This window comes from Lepidochelys kempii, chromosome 6 (assembly GCF_965140265.1).
Source record: "Lepidochelys kempii isolate rLepKem1 chromosome 6, rLepKem1.hap2, whole genome shotgun sequence".
NCBI classification, from domain to species: Eukaryota; Metazoa; Chordata; order Testudines; family Cheloniidae; genus Lepidochelys; species Lepidochelys kempii.
In genome coordinates this window covers 10,810,260-10,835,327 of record NC_133261.1, presented here as the reverse complement: position 1 = coordinate 10,835,327, position 25,068 = coordinate 10,810,260, and positions in this window count along the sequence as shown.

Sequence of the window (25,068 nt, the reverse complement as noted above, 5' to 3'; positions counted from 1 at the left end):
GCCCCTCCACAGAGATGGGGTAGGGCTGCCTGGCCATAAATGGTGAAAATGGGCAGGAAGAGAAATGGGGGTGATCTCCTAGATCCCTGTGAAGTGTGATCAGCCCTATAGGATATAGGGGGGCAGTGACCTCTCAGGGGCTGAGGCCAGGGCAGCCTGTTTGTGGCCCCTCAGGAAACATTCACTGGGAACCTTAGAAATTCAGGAGCTGTTTGATCCTCCTGAGCCCATTTTCCCCTCTTGCTCCCTGCAGCTGCTGCTCCCAGGGGTTAATGCCGCAGTGAAGGGCAAAGGGCATCTTGGGTTTGGATTGTGGGATGGAGCCAATAGAGGCCCAGACTGTCCTTCTCTGGGTAATTCCCCCTCTACTTTCAAACTGCACAACCCCGCCCCCACTCCTAATTACCAGCTGCCACTCTGGGCTGAGGAAGGACCATTCTCACCTGTGCTGGGGTAAGGGAGGAGGGAGTTGGAAACTTATCCCCAGACTCAGGATAAAAGCTCCCAGCTGAGGGGATGAACCATTTCACTGTGGGGATGGGGGTGGGGGGAATAGAATCAGAGACTATTAGGGTTGGAAGAGACCTCAGGAGGTCATCTAGTCCAATCCCCTGCTCAAAGCAGGACCAACCCCAACTAAATCATCCCAGCCAGGGCTTTGTCAAGCCGGGTCTTAAAAACCACTAAGGATGGAGATTCCACCACCTCCCTAGGTAACCCATTCCAGTGCTTCACCGCCTTCCTAGTGAAATAGTGTTTCCTAATATCCAACCTAGACCTCCCCCACTGCAACTTGAGACCATCGCTCCTTGTTCTGTCATCTGCCACCACTGAGAACAGTCGAGCTCCATCCTCTCTGGAACCCCCCGCCCCTTTCAGGTAGTTGAAGGCTGCTATCAAATCCCCCCTCACTCTTCTCTTCTGCAGACTAAACAAGCCCAGTTCCCTCAGCCTCTCCTCATAAGTCATGTGCCCCAGCCCCCTGATCATTTTCATTGCCCTTCACTGGACTCTCTCCAATTTGTCCACATCATTTCTGTAGTGGGGGGCCCAAAACTGGATGCAATACTCCAGATGTGGCCTCAACAGTTCCGAATAGAGGGGTATAATCACTTCCCTTGATCTGCTGGCAATGCTCCTACTAATGCAGCCCAATATACCATTAGCCTTCTTGGCAACAAGGGCACACTACTGACTTATATCCAGCTTCTCATCCACTGTAATCCCCGGGTCCTTTTCTGCAAAACTGCTGCCGAGCCAGTCGGTCCCCAGCCTGTAGCGGTGCATGGGATTCTTTCGTTCTAAATGCAGGACTCTGCACTTGTGCTTGTTGAACCTCATCAGATTTCTTTTGGCGCAGTCTTCCAATTTCTCTAGGTCACTCTGGACCCTATCCCTACCCTCCAGCATATCTACCTCTCCCCCCAGTTTAGTGTCATCTGCAAACTTGTCAAGATATATCATGTCCACTGCTTTCCCCATATCCACAGAGCCAGTTATCTCATCATAGAAGGCAATCAGGTTGATCAGGCATGACTTGCCTTTGGTGAATGCATGTTGACTGTTCCTGATCACCTTCCTCTCCTCCAAGTGCTTCAAAATGGTTTCCTTGAGGACCTGCTCCATGATTTTTCCAGGGACTGAGGTAAGGCTGACTGGTCTGTAGTTCCTCGGGTTCTCCTTCTTCCCTTTTTTTAAAGATGAGCACTATATTTGCCTTTTTCCAATCGTCCAGGACCTCCCCCGATGGCCATGAGTTTTCAAAGATAATGGCCAATGGCTCTGTAGTCACATCAGCTAATTCCCTCAGCACCCTCAGATGCAGTGCAGTCAGCCCCATGGACTTGTGCATGTCCAGCTTTTCTAAATAGTTCTCAGCCTGTTCTTTCACCACTGAGGGCTGCTCACCTCCTCCCCATACTGTGTTGCCCAGGACAGCAGTGTGGGAGCTGACCTTTTCTGTGAAGACCAAGGCAAAAAAACCATTGAGTACTTCAGTCGAAGGATGCCAAAGGCTGAAATTTCACCTCTTTAATTTTGGTGGGTTTGGGTTTCTGAACAATCAGACCCTTTTCATTTTTCCTGTTCTCTTTAAGAAAGGGGGATTTTTACCAAAGTGACAAATTTTGAGATTGTGTCTGAGCAATCCCCACCCAACTCCTCCAGGAGAGTGGGACCTTCCAAACTGGCAGTTATGGCAGTTGGCCAGTCATCTTCTCCACCCCATAAGTGCAGCCTCAGACAGCGAGGGGGATTAGCCACCCTGACCAGCCTGGCCTGGGACACTTTGATCCCCTCAGTCTGTGGTGGAGTGTGCTGTCTACACTGGAACAGGTGGCCAGTGATCCTCGGAGCAGCTTGGGTGGGGAGGGGAAATCGGACACATTTCTCCCTCTGCCTTGCCCCCCCCAGTGGAAGCTGCTGTTTTGTGACCCCTCAGTGCTGGGAGGGGAGTGAGGAGTCCCTGCCTTGGTGTGTTCAGTGCCTTTGTGCAGGGATAGCTCAGCCCCAGGGGCTCCTGGAAGGGGAACGTCTCAGTCTCTTCTTCCCCAGAAGTGGTTTCCTGACCCTTCCCCATCACAGAGCAGCCTGCAGGCCTGGTTCTCTTGGGGGAGGGGGAGTAAACGCAGCCCTGTGTTGTGGTGGGGGAGGGAGGGAGGAGAATGGGACATTCCAAAGTGGCAGTTATGGCAGTTGGACCTGGGCTTGGGACATAAATACAGCCCTGTATGCGGAGGGGGCATGTCATGGAAATGGCTCCCATATGAAGTAGACTTGCACATTCTTGGCTAATAAACTTTTGTGTCCACAGTCTGTGCCTGAAAACCTACTTTCACACCCCTGAAATGCTCCTCTTATGAAGGCACATCAAGACCCGATGGCTGAAAGCCGAAGAAAGACAAATTGAATTAGGAAATAAGGACAAATTTTCCACCGTGAGGGTGATTTACTAGTGGGAGAAACTCACAAGGGAAGTGGTAGATTCTCCAGCTCCTGATGTCTTCAAATTCTGTCTGGACACCTTTCTGGAAGATGGTTTAGCCAAACACAAGTTATTGGGCTCCATACAGGAGTAATTCATAGAAATTTCATGGCCTGTGTTACGGAGGTGATATAGATGGTTGGCTGGTTCCTTCTGGTCTTAATAGCTATGAATCTCTGAAGCCCTTTTCCAACCCATCCGCACATGCACCTTTATTAACGTTCCCCCTCCATGTGGATGTTTGGTGTAGTAGTTAGCTGTATCAGGACTAAAGACCATGAAAACATTTTATGGAGAGGCAGACTCAGTGCTAAATTATATAGGAATTCTCTGCAGTAATTCATGAAGAAAATTCCCTTGTGTACAAAAGGGGGTCTTATAATTCAAACGCATAGGAATGAGTAAATATAGGTGTCACCAGTGATCGGCACTAACAACGAAAGTAAGAATTGCTTAATTAATTAAAATATTTTTATTGTAATAACTAGCAACTTTTTTGCTTATTTTGCAATTTCAGAATCAAAGTGAACAAGTGCAACATATATCAATTGAGTAAATGTCATCTCACTAATGGTGAACCATGCATCTTATTCATTACAGTGGAGGTTAAGTCCAACCATAGAAAAATTCTAAAATGTGACCTTCAGCTGTTTCCATCAGAGATTTCTATTCATGGTACGAGTTGAAGGGAAACAAAATGCATCTGGAGTGTTATATTAAAATAATGAACTGTGTTCAAATAAGTTCACTGACTGTTCATATAAAGGCACTCACCACAGATAAACATTTCATCTGCCCTTTCTTTAGTTCTTTTCCATATATCTTGAAAATGACACTATACAAAATAATGTTTCAAATATTGATTGGGACATCAATGTTATTTGCATCAACATTAGTGTCTTTTTAAAGCAAAGGTGCTGTCATTACAGGTACTAAGTTCTTAGGATGATATACAACACTGGAAATCATTGTGTATGTTTCCTCAGACTTGATCGAACTGAGAGCTGGTGTGTCTGTGTTGGCATTTTGGAATTAAAAAAGGAAGGGAAGTGGAAATATTCAAGCATGGATGAAGAGTTCTCCAAGTTTCTTGAAAAGTAAAATATACCAAGCTGTTTATTGCTGCTATACAACTCTCATGGCAACACTGAAGACAAGGTCAACTAATTGTAACCGATAGGTAGGTCTGGCAGAATTCACTTTTTAAAAATAATTTCAACAGATATCAATGTTTATTTTAAGCATTTTAAAAATATTTTTTATTGATTTGAATTTTCTCAGTTGCGGGAAATTATGGGAAAGGGGGAGGTTAGACAATTACTTAATGATAATAGACATTGAGATTCAAAAAGTTAAAGCTTTTACAACCATTCATACATAAATTGTCAACATCACATGTCAAAATCTACAAAGTAAATATCCTTAAGTCAACAAATTATGCCTGTTTTTTTACTGTTCATTTGCAAGTCCTTTGGAACATCTTAATTCAAAAGTAAATCACTGGATTTTGACTATAATAAGTTCTCAACCTGCAATTTTCTTACTTTGCCTATCTGTAAATTTGATCATAATCCATTTAGCACACAGATTTTCAAACTCTGGCATGCCCCACAGCAAGCGCCTCAGGGAGTCATGGCAGCCTGGCTTCACAGGCTGGGGCCAGTTCCAGGGGTGTTGCTGGCTGGCGCCAAGTTTCATTGGGGGAGAGGCAAGAGTGCATTGGGGCACAGCTCAGAACTGTGCTACCCACCCTGCCTGGGGAGCACCTGGTCATACAGAGGCGGCCCGGTTCGGGGCACAGGGCAGGGAGGACTGCCAGGCAGCCAGCCAGTGCCTCAGCTCCCACAGTACGGAGAGCCAGGGGCCCAAGAGGGCTGGGTGGCTCCCACCGGCTTCTAATCAGTCGTGCTAAATTGAAGGCAGAAATCTGGGCAGGGGGCATGTGACCCCACATGTCCCTCCTATACTGCCCCATTTTTTTGCCCCCACAACTTTGCGCCTGGGGCAACTGCCCTGCTTTCCCGATCCTGGTTACAGTCCTCTATAAAATCCCCCAAACCAGAACCTTTTGTACATGAGTATCAGGCCATGAAGCAGAATGACAGGACCCAGACAGAACTTCCCCCATGTCCTGCCACTACATGTCAGGGCTGAGACCCGGGAATATCTCAGTGGTGTTAGTATTGGCATTCCACTTCCTCTTCTAGGGACACAGAGTCAAGTTATTGAGAGAAAAGAGCAGTTATAACAAAGCCGTCTGCTTTGATCAGTGCAGTGAGGGGCACAGAGGGGGCCTCACAGCCTTTTGGTTACTCAGAAGCAGGAATATACTTTTCGATCTTTTTGGAAATATACTTTGCATTTGGGAGAAGTTGGGTAAAGAAGGAAAACTAGAGGAAATAAAAAAATATACTGTGTCCGTGGAGTCTGGGGTGGGTGGGAGACAGCAAGTGAACAGCCTGGGAGAAACCAGGGCCTCGTACACAGCAGCCCAGATTCCAGTCATCTCATCTCTCCCAGTCCCAACCTGTAACACCCACAACGGGATGTTTAGGTGGCTTGTTGGTTAATGCTCCTATCCCCAGGGCTACACAAATCACCTTACCAAACTTAGCACCTGAATTTCTGTCTGGTCAATGAGCAGGTGGGAGCATTTCAGGGCAGGTGCAGGGTCCCCCTCCTATGTACAGGCTTTGGGGAGAAGGGTGAAGGGAGAGTTGGCAGAAGTTTCCCCACATCAGACATGAGGGTCAGGTCTCTCTCTCCCCTGTGGGTTCTTTCATGTCTAGTGAGAGCTGATGAGTGAATAAAGTGCTTCCAGAACTCAGTGCAGGGACAGAGTCTCTCTCCTGAGCAGATGCTCTGCGGCGTGATAAGGCCTGATAATTGGGTTAATCTTTTCCCGCATTCAGCACAGCAGTGGGGTTTCTCCCCAGTGTGATTTCTTTGGTGGACGGTGAGATGTTGTGCACACCTGAACCTTTTCCCACACTCAGTGCAATGAGGGGGTTCACCCTCTCCTCTAAGTGAATGTGCTGATGTCTAGCAAGATTTGATGACCAATTTAATCCTTTCCTGCAGTCAGCACAGCCATAGAGATTCTCTCCCAAGTGCTTGCTCTGGTGTCTAGTGAGATTTGATGGATAATAGAATATTTTCCTGCATTCAGCACAGGAACGGGCTCTCTCCTTTCTGTGGGTCCCCCCCATGTGCACTGAGCAATTGCTATCCTCTGGAGCTTGCCCCACCCTCTACATTTATCCTCAAAAAGAAAAGGAGTACTTGTGGCACCTTAGAGACTAACCAATTTATTAGAGCATAAGCTTTCGTGAGCTACAGCTCACTTCATCAGATGCATATCGTAAGTGAGCTGTAGCTCACGAAAGCTTATGCTCTAATAAATTGGTTAGTCTCTAAGGTGCCACAAGTCCTCCTTTTCTTTTTGCGAATACAGACTAACACGGCTGTTACTCTGAAACCTACATTTATCCTGTTTCCCTTTCCTAGGAACCCTCCACTTGTGGTTTTTCAGGTCTCTCCGCCCCTCAAATCCTTCACTGTGTAGACAGCAGGTGTATGGGCTCTTTTTGCCCACAGCTGTCCCCTGTGTAGGGACCTTTGGATGTGCTCTGGATTCCCTCTCCTGTCTCTTTGGGGTTGGTAGCTCTGTCCCATCCAGTTTCTCCCTTTGCTTTTGTGGTCTGTGCTGCCTCTTGTGAGATTTTCCCTACTCAGATCTCTGGGAAACACTCTCAAGGCCTGGGCAGCTCCAGGCTTCCAGGCCCTTCTCAGGCGGCTGCTCCTCAGCTCTGCTCAGGGTCCTGGCACTTGCTGGGTGGGGAAGAGAATTCAGTTGTTAGTTTCGGTGCTGCTTGCAAAGGGAAACCACTGATATTCCCAGCAGTGGAATGAGCATGAGGAAACCCCACAAGCCTCACCTCGAAGCAGAGCTGGGCCCCATCACTTGAGAGCAAAATCCCCAATTCCAAGAGGCCCCAGTGCTGGGGGAAGAGCACAAGGCCAGTGCCCCATAGATAAGGCTACTTTTTAGTCATGGGTATTTTTAGTAAAAGTCATGGACAGGTCACGGGCAGTAAACAAAAATACATGGCCTGTGACTGGTCCATGACTTGTTCTATATTCTCCTGACTAAATCTTGGGGGTGGGACCCCACAGGTCTCGGGGGGGGGACGGCCTGGGGGTGCTGTGGGTGTCAGGAGGTGGCCCAGGACCCCCGCTGGTGTTAGGGGAGGGGTTGGTGGGGCACACAGGCTCCCTACCTGGCTCCTCGAGGCTCCCTGGAAGCAGCAACATGTCCCTCCCTCAGATCCTAGCTCCAGTCCGTGCGCTGCCCCCACCCCAAGTGCCGGCTCCAACGCTCTCATTGGCAGGTAACCGCAGCCAATGGGGGTTGTGGGGGCAGCGTTTGTGCCTGCGGGCAGAGGCAGTGTGTAGACTGGAGCTAGGAGCTGAGGGAGGGTCTGCTGCTGACAGACAATGCATAAAATGAGCTCTCTGGCATCCCCTGCTCCAGAGAGCAAAGCAGCACCTATTGTCTGTTCCTGGCAGGGGTGAAAGTAAGTTAGAGGACTTACAGGTACGCCGAAGTCCTGAGCAGGGGGCATGGCCTCAACTGGAAGAGGCGTGGCCTTAACAGGAAGAGGCAGGGCCTTAAATCCCCGGGCCCTTTAAATCTTGATTTAAAGGGCATGGACTCCAGCTGCAGTAGTGGTGGCTGGGAGCCCGGAGCCCTTTAAATCACCCCTGAGCTACCAGCTGCAGAGGCAGCTGGGAACCCTGGGGCTCGGGGGTGATTTAAAGGGCCCAGGGCTCCGGCTGCTGCTACCGCAGCGGAGCCCCGGGCCCTTTAAATCACTGAGGAGCCCTGGGGGCTCCCGGCTGCCACCTCTACCCCGGGGCTCTGGCTCTGGCAGAGGTTTAAAGGGCCTGGGGCTCCGCTGTAGTAGTGGCTGCCAGAGCCCCGAGCCCTTTAAATCCCCACCTGAGCCTGGCTGCCCGAGCCCTGGGGGAGCAGCGGCCGGGCTCCGTCGGGGATTTAAAGGGCCCCGGGGCTCCAGCCGCTGTTACCGCCCCAGCCCTTTAAATTCCCGCCAGAGCCTCCCCACCCCTACCCCAGGGCTCGGGCAGCGGGGCTCAGGCGGGGATTTAAAGGGCCATGGGGCTGTAGTGGCTGCTGGAGCACCGGGGCCCTTTAAATTCCCGCCAGAACCCCGCTGCCGCTACCCTAGGGCTTCAACAGCAGGGCTAAGGCAGGGATTTAAAAGGCTGGGGCGGTAGCAGCGGCTGGAGCTCCGGGGCACTTTAAATCTCCGCCACAGCCCCGCTGCCACTACCCCAGGGCTTTAAATTGCTGTCTGGGAAAGCCGGTCCCGGGGCGTACCGGCTTACTTTCACCTCTGGTTCCCGGGGATGGGTCTCGGCTGAGGAACCAGCTGGAAAACCCTTTATCAGCCTCCAAGAACCATGTCTCCTCCATGTTGGGGAAATCTGCATTGAAGAGAAGGTCTCAGCCTTGTGCCAGATCAGAAGTCTGCCCAGAAACTGTCCACTGAGCCCTGCCATGGGGCAGGATCTGAAGGGGTCTGGGATGGGGTTGGGGGGCTACTGAGGGGAATAGGTTTCATTAGTAATTGCTGGGTTTTTGGAGTTATTAATAATATTTGAAATTATTAATATTAATATGGGAAGTCACCATACACTAATTTAACCATTAATTCCTTTATTAAATCCGAAGGCCAAATGATACTTATACAATTGTTCTAAACATGCCTAAAAAGCCTAAATAATAAGCAATTTAGTACATCCAAACAGTAACAAAACATTTGTAAGCATTTGATCAAAATACTTACAAATGGGCTAAACCCAGTGGTGCTTAGACCCATATTGTCTGGGTCCAGTGTGTTCAGGCAGTTTACTTTTTATGCACACTAAGAGTTTACTTTTTTACCTTTTAATAAACAAGTGATGTCATTGCCAATTACTGTACTGACTTCAGCTAAAAATCAATTTGAGACAGTTCATCCTCATTTCCAGTCTTAATCCAGATAAGATTTGCAACTGCCTTCTTTTCCGAGGCCTGTTCTCCCCTCCTTCTTGCTGTCCAACAGTTTTCCCTTTGCACTTGGGTTCACATAGGCTTTAGCTCAGGTATGTGGGGTGGGAAGTGCTCTGTTGGCTCATTTTACAACAGATTCTTTGTTTAGAAACCATCTGCAGTCATCCCTAGCGGTCAGAGGCCTTCTTTTTAGAAACTTTCCCTTATCTCATTAATTATTCTTTGAACCAGACATCCTCCTTACTTTATTCCTTCTGGCCTTATCACTTATTATGTTCAAGGTCTTCCTTCTACTTGCTAGTCAGGGCCTTTCTTTACAACACATACATATTTCCTTAACCAAACTCAAGCTAACTTTAATTATTTAATTTTATACTTGTCCTACACTAAGCCCCCTCACACCCTGAGCAATGTCACACTGTGGTTGTGGTCAGCTGGTGGATCCCTCACATACAGAGTGTACGGAGCTTCCTGCTGCTCAGGGCTCCCAGACTGGTGCTGAGGCCATATAGGCAACAGTCTCCCAGGAGGTTCTCAGATAGGAACCAGAACGAGGGAAGAGAAGAGCCCCCTGCCCACCTATCCCAAGAACTCCTGCTGCAAGTCCTAAAACCAGCGACAGCAGGATGGGCTTCTGACCTAGCACTATGCTCCTTCTCTGAGGAATCGCTGTTCTCCCTTTCCCTCCCCCTTAATAGAACTGGAACGGATCTCAAGAGGTCATCTAGCCAGTCCCCTGTGTTATGCTTATAAGAAGCACACGGGATCTTTTTCAGGGGAAAAGGCAATACACTACATTTATTGAAGATACAACAATTGGCATATGCATTCAGTCACACACACACTCACTCACTCACTCTCACTCTCTCTGTCCCGCCAGTCAATGTTATAGTTACCAGTCCAGCGTCCAGATCAATCTAGTGGCCAGCTAGGTCGATCACAAGTAGAGAGGAGCCGGGTTCCGGCGGTCGCAACACGATGCTCCGGGAAAGCCTTGGAAGGACAAACCCAAAGTTTCATGGCAAGGCACCCTGTTTATATAGTGATTGTTTTTTTTATTGGGACCAATAAATGGCTTAATGGTGAAATCCTAGCGGATCTTAAACATAAAAAAGAAGCTTACAAGAAGTGGAAGGTTGGACATATGACCAGGGAAGAGTATAAAAATACTGCTCGGGCATGTAGGAATGATATCAGGAGGGCCAAATCGCACTTGGAGCTGCAGCTAGCCAGAGATGTTAAGAGTAACAAGAAGGGTTTCTTCAGGTATGTTGGCAACAAGAAGAAAGCCAAGGAAAGTGTGGGCCTCTTACTGAATGAGGGAGGCAACCTAGTGACAGAGAATGTGGAAAAAGCTAATGTACTCAATGCTTTTTTTGCCTCTGTCTTCACTAACAAGGTCAGCTCCCAGACTGCTGCGCTGGGCATCACAAAATGGGGAAGAGATGGCCAGCCCTCTGTGGAGATAGAGGTGGTTAGGGACTATTTAGAAAAGCTGGACGTGCACAAGTCCATGGGGCTGGACGAGTTGCATCCGAGAGTGCTGAAGGAATTGGCGGCTGTGATTGCAGAGCCATTGGCCATTATCTTTGAAAACTCGTGGCGAACCGGGGAAGTCCCGGATGACTGGAAAAAGGCTAATGTAGTGCCAATCTTTAAAAAAGGGAAGAAGAAGGATCCTGGGAACTACAGGCCAGTCAGCCTCACCTCAGTCCCTGGAAAAATCATGGAGCAGGTCCTCAAAGAATCAATCCTGAAGCACTTGCATGAGATGAAAGTGATCAGGAACAGCCAGCATGGATTCACCAAGGGAAGGTCATGCCTGACTAATCTAATCGCCTTTTATGATGAGATTACTGGTTCTGTGGATGAAGGGAAAGCAGTGGATGTATTGTTTCTTGACTTTAGCAAAGCTTTTGACACGGTCTCCCACAGTATTCTTGTCAGCAAGTTAAGGAAGTATGGGCTGGATGAATGCACTATAAGGTGGGTAGAAAGCTGGCTAGATTGTCGGGCTCAATGGGTAGTGATCAACGGCTCCATGTCTAGTTGGCAGCCGGTATCAAGTGGAGTGCCCCAAGGGTCGGTCCTGGGGCCGGTTTTGTTCAATATCTTCATAAATGATCTGGAGGATGGTGTGGATTGCACTCTCAGCAAATTTGCGGATGATACTAAACTGGGAGGAGTGGTAGATACGCTGGAGGGGAGGGATAGGATACAGAAGGACCTAGACAAATTGGAGGATTGGGCCAAAAGAAATCTGATGAGGTTCAGTAAGGATAAGTGCAGGGTCCTGCACTTAGGACGGAAGAACCCAATGCACAGCTACAGACTAGGGACCGAATGGCTAGGCAGCAGTTCTGCGGAAAAGGACCTAGGGGTGACAGTGGACGAGAAGCTGGATATGAGTCAGCAGTGTGTCCTTGTTGCCAAGAAGGCCAATGGCATTTTGGGATGTATAAGTAGGGGCATAGCGAGCAGATCGAGGGACGTGATCGTTCCCCTCTATTCGACATTGGTGAGGCCTCATCTGGAGTACTGTGTCCAGTTTTGGGCCCCACACTACAAGAAGGATGTGGACAAATTGGAGAGAGTCCAGCGAAGGGCAACAAAAATGATTACGGGTCTGGAACACATGACTTATGAGGAGAGGCTGAGGGAGCTGGGATTGTTTAGCCTGCAGAAGAGAAGAATGAGGGGGGATTTGATAGCTGCTTTCAACTACCTGAAAGGGAGTTCCAAAGAGGATGGCTCTGGACTGTTCTCAATGGTAGCAGATGACAGAACGAGGAGTAATGGTCTCAAGTTGCAGTGGGGGAGGTTTAGATTGGATATTAGGAAAAACTTTTTCACTAAGAGGGTGGTGAAACACTGGAATGCGTTACCTAGGGAGGTGGTAGAATCTCCTTCCTTAGAGGTTTTTAAGGTCAGGCTTGACAAAGCCCTGGCTGGGATGATTTAACTGGGAATTGGTCCTGCTTCGAGCAGGGGGTTGGACTAGATGACCTTCTGGGGTCCCTTCCAACCCTGATATTCTATGATTCTATGATTCTATGATTCAATGAGTTTTGCACTGTTATGTTGTAATTAATTGTTGTGTGACGAGTGCTTGTTTTTTAATTTTTTAATTTTATTTTTTATTTTGTTTTTTTTATCAAGTTTCTCAGGGAGTTATTCCATGCTGGTTTTAATCACAACTATCTTGTCCCCATTGATAGGTGCCTGTCTCATCTTTAGAGTCGTCAAACTGCCCTCCTCTGACATTTCAGTAGGGGCGTGTTGCAGCCTCCTGGTGCCCTTGCATCTGTCTCCGGTTAAGCAGCGCTTTGTGCTCAGGTTCCAGGATGTCCTTTTCTGCAAAGAATTCAAACATCATTATTTATGTAAACAGTTTAATTTGTGAAACATGTACCCACTTCAGTTTTCCATCTTTTTCAATATGGTATACCAATGGGCTAAGGCAGTCCTTTATGGAGTAAGGGCCTATCCATTTTGATTCCAGTGTGTGTCCCTTTTCCCCATTTTAAGGTACATGACTTGGTCTCCTGTTTCCCACAGGGCTGCCTTTGTGGGCCTTTGTTTCTGAATTTTGTTGTTCATGTGTTCGATGGTCTGATTAACCCTATACTGGAGGGTGGTTTTATCTTCTTGTAACTGTTTGAGCCACTGAAAATAATCATGCTGGATTATATTAGAGCTCTCTTCTTGACCCTGTACCAGGTAACTAGGATCAATCATTAGGCACATTGGATGTCCAAACAAAATTTGGAAGGGTTGAATTTTTGTTCTTAGTCTATTACTGCTGTGGATGGCAGCCAAAATCAGAAGCAATTTATCCAGCCAGTCTTTTCTTGTGTGATTTACTACCTTCTGGGGCACTTCCTTAATAGTGCAGTTTATGCGCTCTGCTTAGCCTGAGGACTGAGGCCAGTATGGTATACAGACCTTTTGTTTAATTCCCAAGACTTGTATCATTGTGGTAAAGATTTCTCCTACAAAGGCTCCCCCATTGTCAGAATCTATTATTTCGGGGGTGCCATATCTACATACTACCTCATTAAAAAACTTTTTAGCCACTACCCTGGTGCTATTATCTTTAGTAGGAAATGCCTCCTCCCATCCTGAAAAGGAATCAATTATCAGCAATAAATACTGGAATCCTTCCTTACTCCTTGGCAATTTATCAGTAAAATCAATTTGAACCCAAACCTTCGTTGGTGCATCCTGGGTTGCCAGTGCACAGGACAAGCCTTGTCCTGAGCGCACCACACCCAATTTTGCACCCATGTTTTAACATCATCTTCCATACACTCCCAATCTGCTACTTGCTTTAGCCTTCTTGAAGTCCCTTCCACTCCTTCATGCATAAACTGATGGGCTACATTAAGTAACTCCTGTCTTTCTATTTTTCCTGTAACTCGGTTAGGGAGGTCTGTAGTGCCATCTGTTGGCTCATATGTGTCAGCACAGACATTTTTTTTTCTGACTTCTGGTTACAACTGCTATGTCATGATGTTGGGCTATTGTATCTACCCGATTATTCCAGGTGGCCTCCGTACCCATTCCTTTACTGTGTGCCCTTAAAAAAGGAGTACTTGTGGCACCTTAGAGACTAACAAATTTATTTGAGCATCCGATGGAGTGAGCTGTAGCTCATGAAAGCTTATGCTCAAATAAATTTGTTAGTCTCTAAGGTGCCACAAGTCCTCCTGTTCTTTTCGTGGATACAGACTAACACGGCTGCTACTCTGAAACCTGTGTGCCCTTACATGTTGCACCTTTAACTGTTTAGGGTTCTTTGTTACCCACTGGTAAATCCATTTCCATTCCTCTGAATAGGCAATATCCTTTCCATCTGCTGCTTTCCACCCATTCCTATACCAATCATGTATCCAAAACTGTATCCCCTTCACACAAAAATCACTGTCAGCATAAATATACACGGGCCTGGGGGGAATTTTCATATTGCCTTAATAAATAATTGCCTGATAAATTGTGTGGAGCTCGGCATGCTGAGCCGATCCATGGTCTAAATGTCCCTGAATAACTTCCTCTTCTAAGTTAATGGCAGCATATTTTACACATCTTTTCCCTTTTACTACCATTGCACTCCCATCAGTAAACCAGATGTGCTTTTCTTGGTCCACAGTATCTAATTCTTCCAGTGGGGGTGCCTCTGCCAAGGCAATTCTTTGCTCCAGAGTGGCCTCTGGACATTCATGTCTGTTCCCTTTATCAATTAGGGCATGTGTTAGCATGTCCGGCTTGGACACTGTTTCTGTGGTTACCTCTCTATTAATTAAAGTAAGCATCCATTGAGCCATTTGGGTGTTTGCGACTTTACCTCCCATCAATCTCCCTGATAAAATGTGGGAGGAGTGGAGAGGAGTGTGGATGCTTTGGATAGTAATAGGGGCCATTCTTGTAAGAGGCTCAAAAGGTTCTACTGCCCAGACGGCTGCTAGACACTAACGTACAAAATTTATTTCTGCTCCTTGTAATTTCCTGTAATTTCATCTGCTACTAGCCCTAGCTTTCCCTCTTCATTGTTTTGTAATAGTGTGGCAGCCAAGGCCATGTTATTAGCCGCCAAACAAATAACAAAAGGCTGTGATTCATCAGGGAAACACAGGGCTGTGACTGTGAGAGCCTTCTGCTTTAGCAGGGTTAAAGCGGAGTTCTGCTCTTTTCCCCATTCCCATTTTGTCTTTTTCTTTAGCAGTTTCCCCAATGGGTGAGTTATTTCGCATATTTATAAATGTGTGGTCTAAGAAAATTGAATCCTCCTAGCAGTACACTTAAGGAGTGGGTATTGGTAGGGACCAGCATTTCTACTAGTGCCCTTACCTTCCTCTGATCTACCTGTCTCCCTTCTTGTCCCCTTTTTCCTTTATGTCACATCCTTGGGTCTCATTTTTGGACGGGTACATATTTGGTACTGTCAGACATTTTGAAAAAAAAAGTTTTAAAATGTTTATGATTTAATTTATCCTTATCGGAAGCATTAGAACTAAATGAATAAACGTAGCTTTCATGCCTTTCCCTCATTTTTTTGCAGAAATTATGCTTGTTACACTTTTTAGTGCAATTCTAAATAAAGTCTAATAAACAGGTGAACCAAGTCCTAATGACAGAAGAATAGCGTTAAAATGCATTTTTTGAGAAAGTGACATTTAATGCAATTAGTCCTTTCTAAATAAAGTAATTTAATAATTACAAAATCTTAATAACCATGGACAAAACTGTTAAGATATATCTAGAATTATGCATTTTAATGGAAAATATGCTTTTTATGGAGTTAGTGCATTTCTAAATAGTCATTAAATAATTGTACAAAGTTTAATGACAGAAGAATTCAGGAAAAATATGAATAACTGTAGATAAGCAGGAATTTTTAGAAAAAAATAACTTTATGCAGTTGCTACAAGTCTAAAAGTTTATTAGACTATTGCACACAGGTCACAAAGTATTAGAGTGTGAGAGAGAAACTAGGGCCTGGTCTACACTGGGGGGGGGATCGATCTAAGATACGCAACTTCAGCTACGAGAATACCGTAGCTGAAGTCGACGTATCTTAGATAGACTTAGAATCACTTAGGCCAAGTCTACACTGCCCGCCGGATCGGCGGGTAATGATCAATCTATTGGGGATCGATCTGTCGGGGATCGATATATCTCGTCCAGTGTAGACGCGATAAATTGATCCCTGATTGCTCTGCCATCGACTCCGGAACTCCACCACTGCAAGAGGCGGAAGTGGAGTCGATGGGGGAGCAGTGGCCGTCGATCCCGCGCCGCGAGGATGCGAAGTAAGTGATTCTAAGTTGACCTAAGATACGTCGACTTCAGCTACGCTATTCTTGTAGCTGAAGTTGCGTATCTTAGATTGATCCCCTCCTCAGTGTAGACCAGGCCTTACTTCGCATCCTTGCGCCGCGGGATCGACAGCCACTGCTCCGCCGTCGACTCCGCTTCCGCCTCTTGTAGTGGTGGAGTTCCGGAGTCGACGGCAGAGCGATCGGGGATTGATTTATCGCGTCTACACTAGATGAGATAAATCGATCCCTGATAGATTGATCACTACCCTCCAATCCGGTGGGTAGTGTAGACGTGGCCTAGAGCTATAGAGCCACTACATAGGACAGGGGACAGAGCCACCTTTCGAAGGTAACCAAGGAAGTTTTAAAACAGCAAAAAAAAAAGGCAGAGAGAAGAGAAAAGTGTCTCACCCTGCAAGGCTATTACTGGCTAAATGGCAGAAACTCTGCCTTGGGAGCTTGCCACAAATCAGACCTCCTTGGCTAAACCAATCAGAAAGTATTTGTTAATTAAGCGGCCTCTCGGGGAATCACATTTCACAGAATATTAACATAGCATTTTCCTCAGTCACTCTAAACAGCACTTCATGGATTTATCCATTGATATTTAATTACCCCATATTTTCCTGAGTCACACTGAACACAGCACTTTATTCACTGTGGCATATGAAAGGGTAAATTAGAGCTAAAATATCAAAGAAACTGACTAGTATGCTCCTTTTGATTATCAGGCTTCTTACAAAACCTATGTCAATTTAGCAATTTGCCTTCTTTATTTTTAATTCTGTGTCAGGAATCAGATTTCCTCTTTCTAAACATTTTGTTAGCAAATAGCTTTAAAAATTGGTAGAGTGATGTTACACATGGCTAACCTTTATTCCAATTTCCCTTATTCCATTGATTAAAAATAATGTAATTCATCAAAACCTTTATTCTTTATTGGCAGTTAGCACCTAATTGGCTTAAGCTGTAAGGAAGCCTCTAATAGGCTTTAAATTAACACCTGTTTGCAGGATATCATTTGTAAAGTGTGAAGATTTTGGAGGTCAAAAAATACCCCCCCTCCCATCACTTACAGAGGATTTTTACAATTAAAAAAAATTTAACGAGACAAGTTGTAGTTTTGTGACTACAGGAAGCAGACAGATAAAGACTGTCCCCTCCGACGCTGTTAGCTTAGCAAACATGTCCCTCTACATCTCCCCCCCTCCTTTTTTGCAAAATTGCCGGGTTTTGCAGCTTCATCATCAAAAGCATTTTTTAATCATAGGATTAAAATGGGAATTGAAATAGCATTTAAAACTATACCATCCCAACCTTTTAAAGATAACGTAAGCATGTTTTTACATTGAATCTATATATTACAGCCTAAACAGATGCCAAGAATGGGACATTGCTAAGTTTACTTCATTTCCCTAATTAAACAATTATCATTTTCCAGCAGAACATAACAACGGTCATACTGGGTCAGACCAAACGTCCATCTAGCCCAGTATCCTGTCTTCCGACAGTGGCTAATGCCAGGTGCTTCTGAGAGAATGAACAGAACACGTAATCATCAAGTAAACAGAGAGACAGACTTTTGTCACACTTCAAGTTTAGAAAAGTTTTACCCAAACAAATTGCATAGTGTGCCAAATCCACTGTAAAAAATAGTTTAGACAGCTCTAGTTTGTAATTCGTAAAGAAATAGGTTCCTGGGGAACAACAATATCCCCATTTGTAATTTTAAAAGACACAAGTCATTGATTTCTGGTTATCTCTGTACTTTAGACAAATACAAGGGAATGTCCATATGTTTTATAAGCATATTGTGTATTAGTTACTAAAGAGATGTCAGTAACAGGATAGCTTTAAATTTAAAATTTAGTTCTTATTGTGGGCCCCTTTTATTTTAAAGTTTGTTTTTAATTTAAATATATGCAAGGCTTAAAGTGTATTAAAATTGGTTGGCAGTAGTAATGCCCAGGATTTTAGTATTATATGTGTTAAAATATGAAGTTTTGTTTCACATGAAGTTACTTTGTCTTTCACTTGACCTAGCAGGGTGTGTAATTAGAAACCTGTTTTCTGCAGAGATAAATAGTTAGACAAGGATGCTTCTGCCCCACGGTCATTGTCCCCTGCTGCACCTCCCCCTTGGTTTTTGTTTTATTTTGTTTTTGTTTTTTCCTTCTAGTGCTAAGCAGTTTGGTTTTGTCTCTCACGCAGAATTAATGTGCAGTAAATGTGACCATGCATGTGCAAAGTTGCAAAAAGATAATTATTGCTTCTTTCAGTGTAAAAGAATGTGGCAGTATAGTATCAACAGCATTGCTATGCATTTACATATTAAAGAAACATTAGTGCTGAAATTTGCGAAGTTATATCTTTACTTGATTAGCAGACTGTAAAAGAGCCGGATTCTGGCTGGGTGAAAGAGTGGTCCAACAGTTAAGGTGCCGGGCTCAAGACCTGTTGGCCTGGATGTCAGTACAGGTCTCTGGCATTTTAATATAGTTAATAAAAACCTAGGAATTGGTTGTAAACTAGTAAAATTTTTGATGGATCCTAAAAAGGTTTAGGCATGTTCTTTCGCAGACTCAGTTTGCTAATTACATATCCCCGTCCTTCAAGTAGAAAACAAAGTTGCTTTATATGATACAAAACTTTATATTTAACACAGACAATACTAAAATATAGGTTGTTTGTTCTGGCAACCAAGACAAACTCCAGCATAAAAAAAAAAGATAGCTCACAGGAACCAGCTTTAAAAAGGGCAAAGAGAATTCCTGCTTTAAGAAATTCAGAAACCCCAGAAAATCACTTCAAAGCAGCCCCAGTTTTCAGGGGCAGACAGGCGGTAAGCAGCACCCACACAACAGTGAAGTTGATCATCCTGATTTTGAACAGCCTAATATTTCCAGGGCCTTCATTGGACATAAGCCTGAGGAGCCCAGTTAGAACCCCTGGCTGTGGTGTTGTAGCTGACCAGCAAAGATCTCCTGGTGATGGTTGTAAAGAGCTGGTCAGGACTTCTACAGCTCTTAGGTGTGCAATAGAGAGAGAGAGTAAAACTCTGGATTTCTGAAGTGTTTCAAAAACTAGGTTCTCCAAGTGAGCTGGAGGCCTTAAAAGATAACAGAGACTAAGGAATTGCTTGTAAGGTTGGTTAAAGCTGTGAATAGTGAAGTGCAGCATTGACTACACATGAATCCTGCAAACATAATGGGGGAGGGGTGAGAAAAAAAGGTGGGAGAGGTCTGAAATACTGGGGAAGATTATCAAAGAAACTTAAAAAAACCCAAAACACTTTTAAGAAAGACTAAAATCACATTAAGAAGGGTATGCTCAGAAGATTCCCCCAGACAACAAAGCAAAATCGATCCACCTAACCAGAACTTCAGGAAATAGGTGCAGATAAACCTAACCCTGAATCACAAGAAATGGTTGTTGACCCCCCTACTCCAGATTCTGAAGGAATGGAAGTGCCGTTCCTGATGAACCTGAAGAGTTTCCACAGGTGTATCTGGAACATGTACAAGTGGATAAGATACAAATGAGCATTTAAGTTTGATGGGTTGTGACCCGAGGACCTCTTAATGCCGATGGGCATCCCATGGAGCTGGAGTGTACAGCCTAGTTCACCAGAGTGTCATATGAGGTCTTGAATAAGAGCCTGTGTCACTCTGGTAATCAAAATAATTATAAAATGTATGTACAAATACCATGTAAGGAGGTATGTGTATATACTGAAAATAAGTCTGTGGGTTCTCATCACCGACAAAGGTGAAAAACAGATTTTCTGTCAGTCAAGAAATATTTATTCATCTATCGGTTCACATGTAAATTGAGCATTGTTCCATCCACAGTGGGCTTCTTATCGCCCGTTTGAAATGAATGCAAATTAAGGATTGTGTGAACTGCAGAGAGAGGATGGAACTAACAGAGAGAGAGAAAGAGAAACAGGAGGAGGAAGAACCTGATCTTCAAAGGTTTGTTTGACTGTATTTGGGGGGCAGAGAAGACACCTAGGCACCCTTCACTGAGGAAATAAAAAAACAACACTTTTGCTTCATAAAAAAGGGGTCTCAGCCAGGCTTGTCTGACAATGCTGATGAAAGTTACCTCCTGTCTAAAGAAGTTTTACCTCTTCCAAAGGTAAGTTTAGTCTCTAGAAAGTGTGGTATGATTTTGTTTTTTCCAATATTCTTTCTCACTACTGTGTGAATCTTGAATCTTTGCTAATCAACTCATTCCTGTTAATCTAAGCGCTGTGGTGAGAAGCAAGGTGCTGATCCTGCACTGAATCGTACAAGCTGGTGTGTTCTGTTCATTTGGGAACAGTGGGTCTGGTAATTCTGTGAGGGTTCAGTGGACATTCCAGGGAATGCTCTGAGGACTTGGGGGTTGGTGTGGGTCTCCTGCTAACTGTACAGAGACAGTGAGGCCTGCAGAGGCCTGGAAAGCCATGCTTATGTTGCTAGAGGCTGGTGGATTCAGGGAGATGATCCACAGCAGCCACGGCAAGGCTGCCTCATGCTAAGGGCAGGTGGTGGTGAGGTGCCTCACAACCCTGGGCACCCCTCAGGGAGAATCACAAGATTTTCATGTTGCTAATTTAGACAGTGTGATGTCTTTCACTCAGGTGATCAGAGTCATTCACGATGCAATTCAAAACTTGCTGAGTTTAATACCCAAATAGGCTACAGTTAGATGCTCCAGGGTTAAACCATCCTTTCTTGTCCAAGGGAGACTTTGGGAAGAATTAAACTCTGCAGATTTCTTAAATAACATCAACATTTTGCAAAGTAATGCAGAGGTCATGGGGATCGGTACTCAAAGGCCGGTTGTGACAATCATTAGAAATGGGGAAGGGGGCATTGCTATGCCCTTAAAGACTATTTTGCATGGTAAAATTACTGGAGGGGAAAGGAAAGATTTAAATGATTTAAACAACCAGGATAATAACCTGTGTTTTGTTGGTAATGTCCTGGCCCTCTTATCAAATGAAAGCCTCAGAGACACCCAATTATTAGAGGGGGCCAGCATCTCTACAAGGAGCTGGGGTTTTCAGACCCAAATTGGTCAGTTTAATTTGTGTAAACTCTTTCCAAGAACATTTAGGTGTGGCTGTTAAAAAAAAATCTATCATGAAAGAGGGGATTGGTGCATTTTTCTAACAGGTGGGGAATGGCACCCCAAAATCATGTTTATTCTGTTACACGACAACTGTTATTAGATAAATTTGATGTATTAAAGCAGGGTGTGATGAAATCCATCCTAGGGTACCTAAGGAATGAGCTGAAGGAATCTTAGACCCTTCACAATTATCTCTGAGAACTCCTGGAGGACAAGTGAAGTCTCAGAAGACAGGAGAAGAGCAAACACAGAACCTATCTTTAAAAAGGGGAACAAAGAGGACCCAGGGGATTATAGACCAGTTTGCCTAAATTTGATACCTGTTAAGATAGTGGAACAAATTAGTAATCAGTTTGTAAGTACCTGGAGGATAATAGGATTATAAGAAATAGTATGGATTTGTCAGGAACAAATCATGCCATGCCTACCCAAATCCCTTCTTTGTTATTGACCTAGTGGATGAGGGGAAGCAGTTTATGTGCTATCTTGATTTTAGTAAGGCTGTTGACAGAGTCCCACAAGACATTCTCATAAGCAAACTAGAGAAATGTGTTTTAGGTGATATTACTACAAAGGGCTCACAACTGGGTGACAAACCTTACTCAAAGAGTACTTATCAGTGGTTAAGTGTCAAGCTGGGAGAGGCTGTGTCATGGTGTCCCACAGATGTCCATCCTGGGACCAGTATTATTCAATATTTTTCATGAATGACTTGGATAATGGAGTAGAGAGTATGCTCATAAAATTTGCAGATGACACCAAGCTGGTAGGACTTGCAAGCACTTTGGAAACAGGATTAGACTTCAGAATGACTTTGACAACTTGGAGAATTGAGCTGAATTCAATAAGATGAAATTCAATAATGAGAAGTTCAATGTCCTTCATTTAGGAAGGAAAAATCAAATGCACAACTAGAAAATGGGGAATAACTGGCTAGGTGGTGGTAATGCTGAAATGGATCTGGAAGTGATAGTGGATCACACATTGAATAGCTTCCGTATTAGGAGAGATTAATAAGACTGGGACATTTCAGCTTGGAAAAGAGACGACTAAGGGGGGGGATATGATTGAATTCTGTACAGTCATGACTGGTGTGGGGAAAATAAATCATCAAGTGTTATTTACTCCTCATAACACAAGACCCAGGGGTCACCAAATGAAATGAATAGGCAGCAGCTTTAAAACAAACAAAAGGAAGTATTTCTTGACACAACACACAGTCAAACTGCCTGTTCCTAGAGAAGGGCAGCAAAGGTGTGACAAGATTATGACTATCAACAGATGGCTTAGGCAGTGGTGCTATAAGGAGGGCTTTGGGATGTATGGTCACTGGGAGGCGTTCATGGACAGAGGACAGTTTTCTCGGGATGGACTTCATCTGAGTAGGGAAGGAAATAGACTTCTAGGATGGAGGCTGGCACAACTGATTAAGAGAGCTTTAAACTAGGAATTTGGGGGAGATGGTTGGGAGATGTCCAGGTAATCTCCATGCCGGATTTTAGCATTGAGAGGGAAGAAAACGAAGTAAGAAAGGATACAGCTGTGGGTTGGAGAATGTATATATGTAGGAAGGGCAGTGTGGATACCAGTCTAATAGGTCACACTGGCTGTAGAATGACCGTGCCTAATCGGGTACAGAATGTGAGTGAGGCCAAACAGCAAAAATTAAGATGTTTGTTCACCAATGCGAGGAGCCTGGGTAACAAAATGGAGGAACTAGAGCTACTGGTGCAGGAAGTGAAACCAGATATTGTAGGGAGAACAGAACCATGGGGGAATAGTCGTCATGACTGGACTACAGGTATTGAAGGGTCTGTGCTGTTTAGGAAAGACAGAAATAAAGGTAAAGGTGGTGGAGTAGCACTGTATATCAATGATGAGGTAGAATGTAAAGAAATAAGAAGCGATGGAATGGATAAGACAGAGTCCGTCTGGGCAAAAACCACATTGGGGAAGAAAACTACTAGAGCCTCCCCTGGGATAGTGCTTGGGGTGTGCTGTAGACCGCCGGGATCTAATTTGGATATGGATAGAGCCCTCTTGAATGTTTTTAATAAAGTAAATACTAATGGAAACTGCGTGATCATGGGAGACTTTAACTTCCCAGATATAGACTGGAGGACGAGTGCTAGTAATAATAATAGGGCTCAGATTTTCCTAGATGCGATAGCTGATGGATTCCTTCAGCAGGTAGTTGCTGAACCGACTAGAGGGGATGCCATTTTAGATTTGGTTTTGGTGAGTAGTGAGGACCTCATAGAAGAAATGGTTGTAGGGGATAATCTTGGTTCAAGTGATCATGAGCTAATTCAGTTCAAACTGAACAGAAGGATAAACAAAAATAAATCTGCAACTAGGGTTTTTGATTTCAGAAGGACTGACTTTCAAAAATTAAGGAAATTAGTTAGGGAAGTGGATTGGACTGAAGAATTTATGGATCTAAAGGCAGAGGAGGCCTGGGATTACTTTAAATCAAAGCTGCAGAAGCCTGCATCCCAAGAAAGGGGAAAAAATTCATCGGCAGGAGTTGTAGACCAGCTGGATGATTAAGAAAAAGCAGAAAGCATATAGGGAGTGGAAGATGGGAGGGATCAGCAAGGAAAGCTACCTTATTGAGGTCAGAACATGTAGGGATAAAGTGAGACAGGCTAAAAATCAAGTAGAGTTGGACCTTGCAAAGGGAATTAAAAGCAATAGTAAAAGGTTATATAGCCATATAAATAAGAAGAAAACAAAAAAAGAACTGGGACCGCTAAACACTGAGGATGGAGTGGAGGTCAAGGATAATCTAGGTATGGCCCAATATCTAAACAAATACTTTGCCTCAGTCTTTAATAAGGCTAAAGAGGATCTTAGGGATAATGGTAGCATGACAAATGGGAATGAGGATATGGAGGTAGATATTACCATATCTGAGGTAGAAGCGAAACTCAAATAGCTTAATGGGACTAAATCGGGGGGCCCAGGTAATCTTCATCTAAGAATATTAAAGGAATTGGCACCCAAAATTGCAAACCCATTAGCAAGAATTTTTAATGAATCTGTAAACTCAGGGGCTGTACCGTATGATTGGAGACTTACTAACATAGTTCCTATTTTTGAGAAAGGGAAAAAAAGTGATCTGGGTAACTACAGGCCTGTTAGTTTGACATCTGTAGTATGCAAGGTCTTGGAAAAAATTTTGAAGGAGAAAGTAGTTAAGGACATTGAGGTCAATGGTAAATGGGACAAAATACAACATGGTTTTACAAAAGGTAGATCATGCCAAACCAACCTGATCTCCTTCTTTGAGAAAGTAACAGATTTTTTAGACAAAGGAAACGCAGTGGATCTAATTAACCTAGATTTCAGTAAGGCGTTTGATACTGTGCCACATGGGGAATTATTAGTTAAATTGGAAAAGATGGGGATCAATATGAAAATTGAAAGGTGGATAAGGAATTGGTGAAAGGGGAGACTGCAACGGGTCCTACTGAAAGGTGAACTGTCAGGTTGGAGGGAGGTTACCAGTGGAGTTCCTCAAGGATCAGTTTTGGGACCAATCTTATTTAATCTTTTTATTACTGACCTCAGCACAAAAAGTGGGAGTGTGCTAATAAGGTTTGCGGATGATACAAAGCTGGGAGGTATTGCCAATTTAGAGAAGGACTGGGATATCCTACAGGAGGATCTGGATGACCTTGTAAGCTGAAGTAATAGTAATAGGATGAAATTTAATAGTGAGAAGTGTAAGGTTATGCATTTAGGGATTAATAACAAGAATTTTAGTTATAAACTGGGGACGCATCAATTAGAAGTAACAGAGGAGGAGAAGAACCTTGAAGTATTGGTTGATCATAGGATGACTATGAGCCACCAATGTGATATGGCCATGAAAAAAGCTAATGTGGTCTTGGGATGCATCAGGAGAGGTATTTCCAGTAGAGATAAGGAGGTTTTAGTACCATTATACAAGGCACTGGTGAGACCTCACCTGGAATACTGTGTGCAGTTCTGGTCTCCCATGTTTAAGAAGGATGAATTCAAACTGGAACAGGTACAGAGAAGGGCTACTAGGATGATCCAAGGAA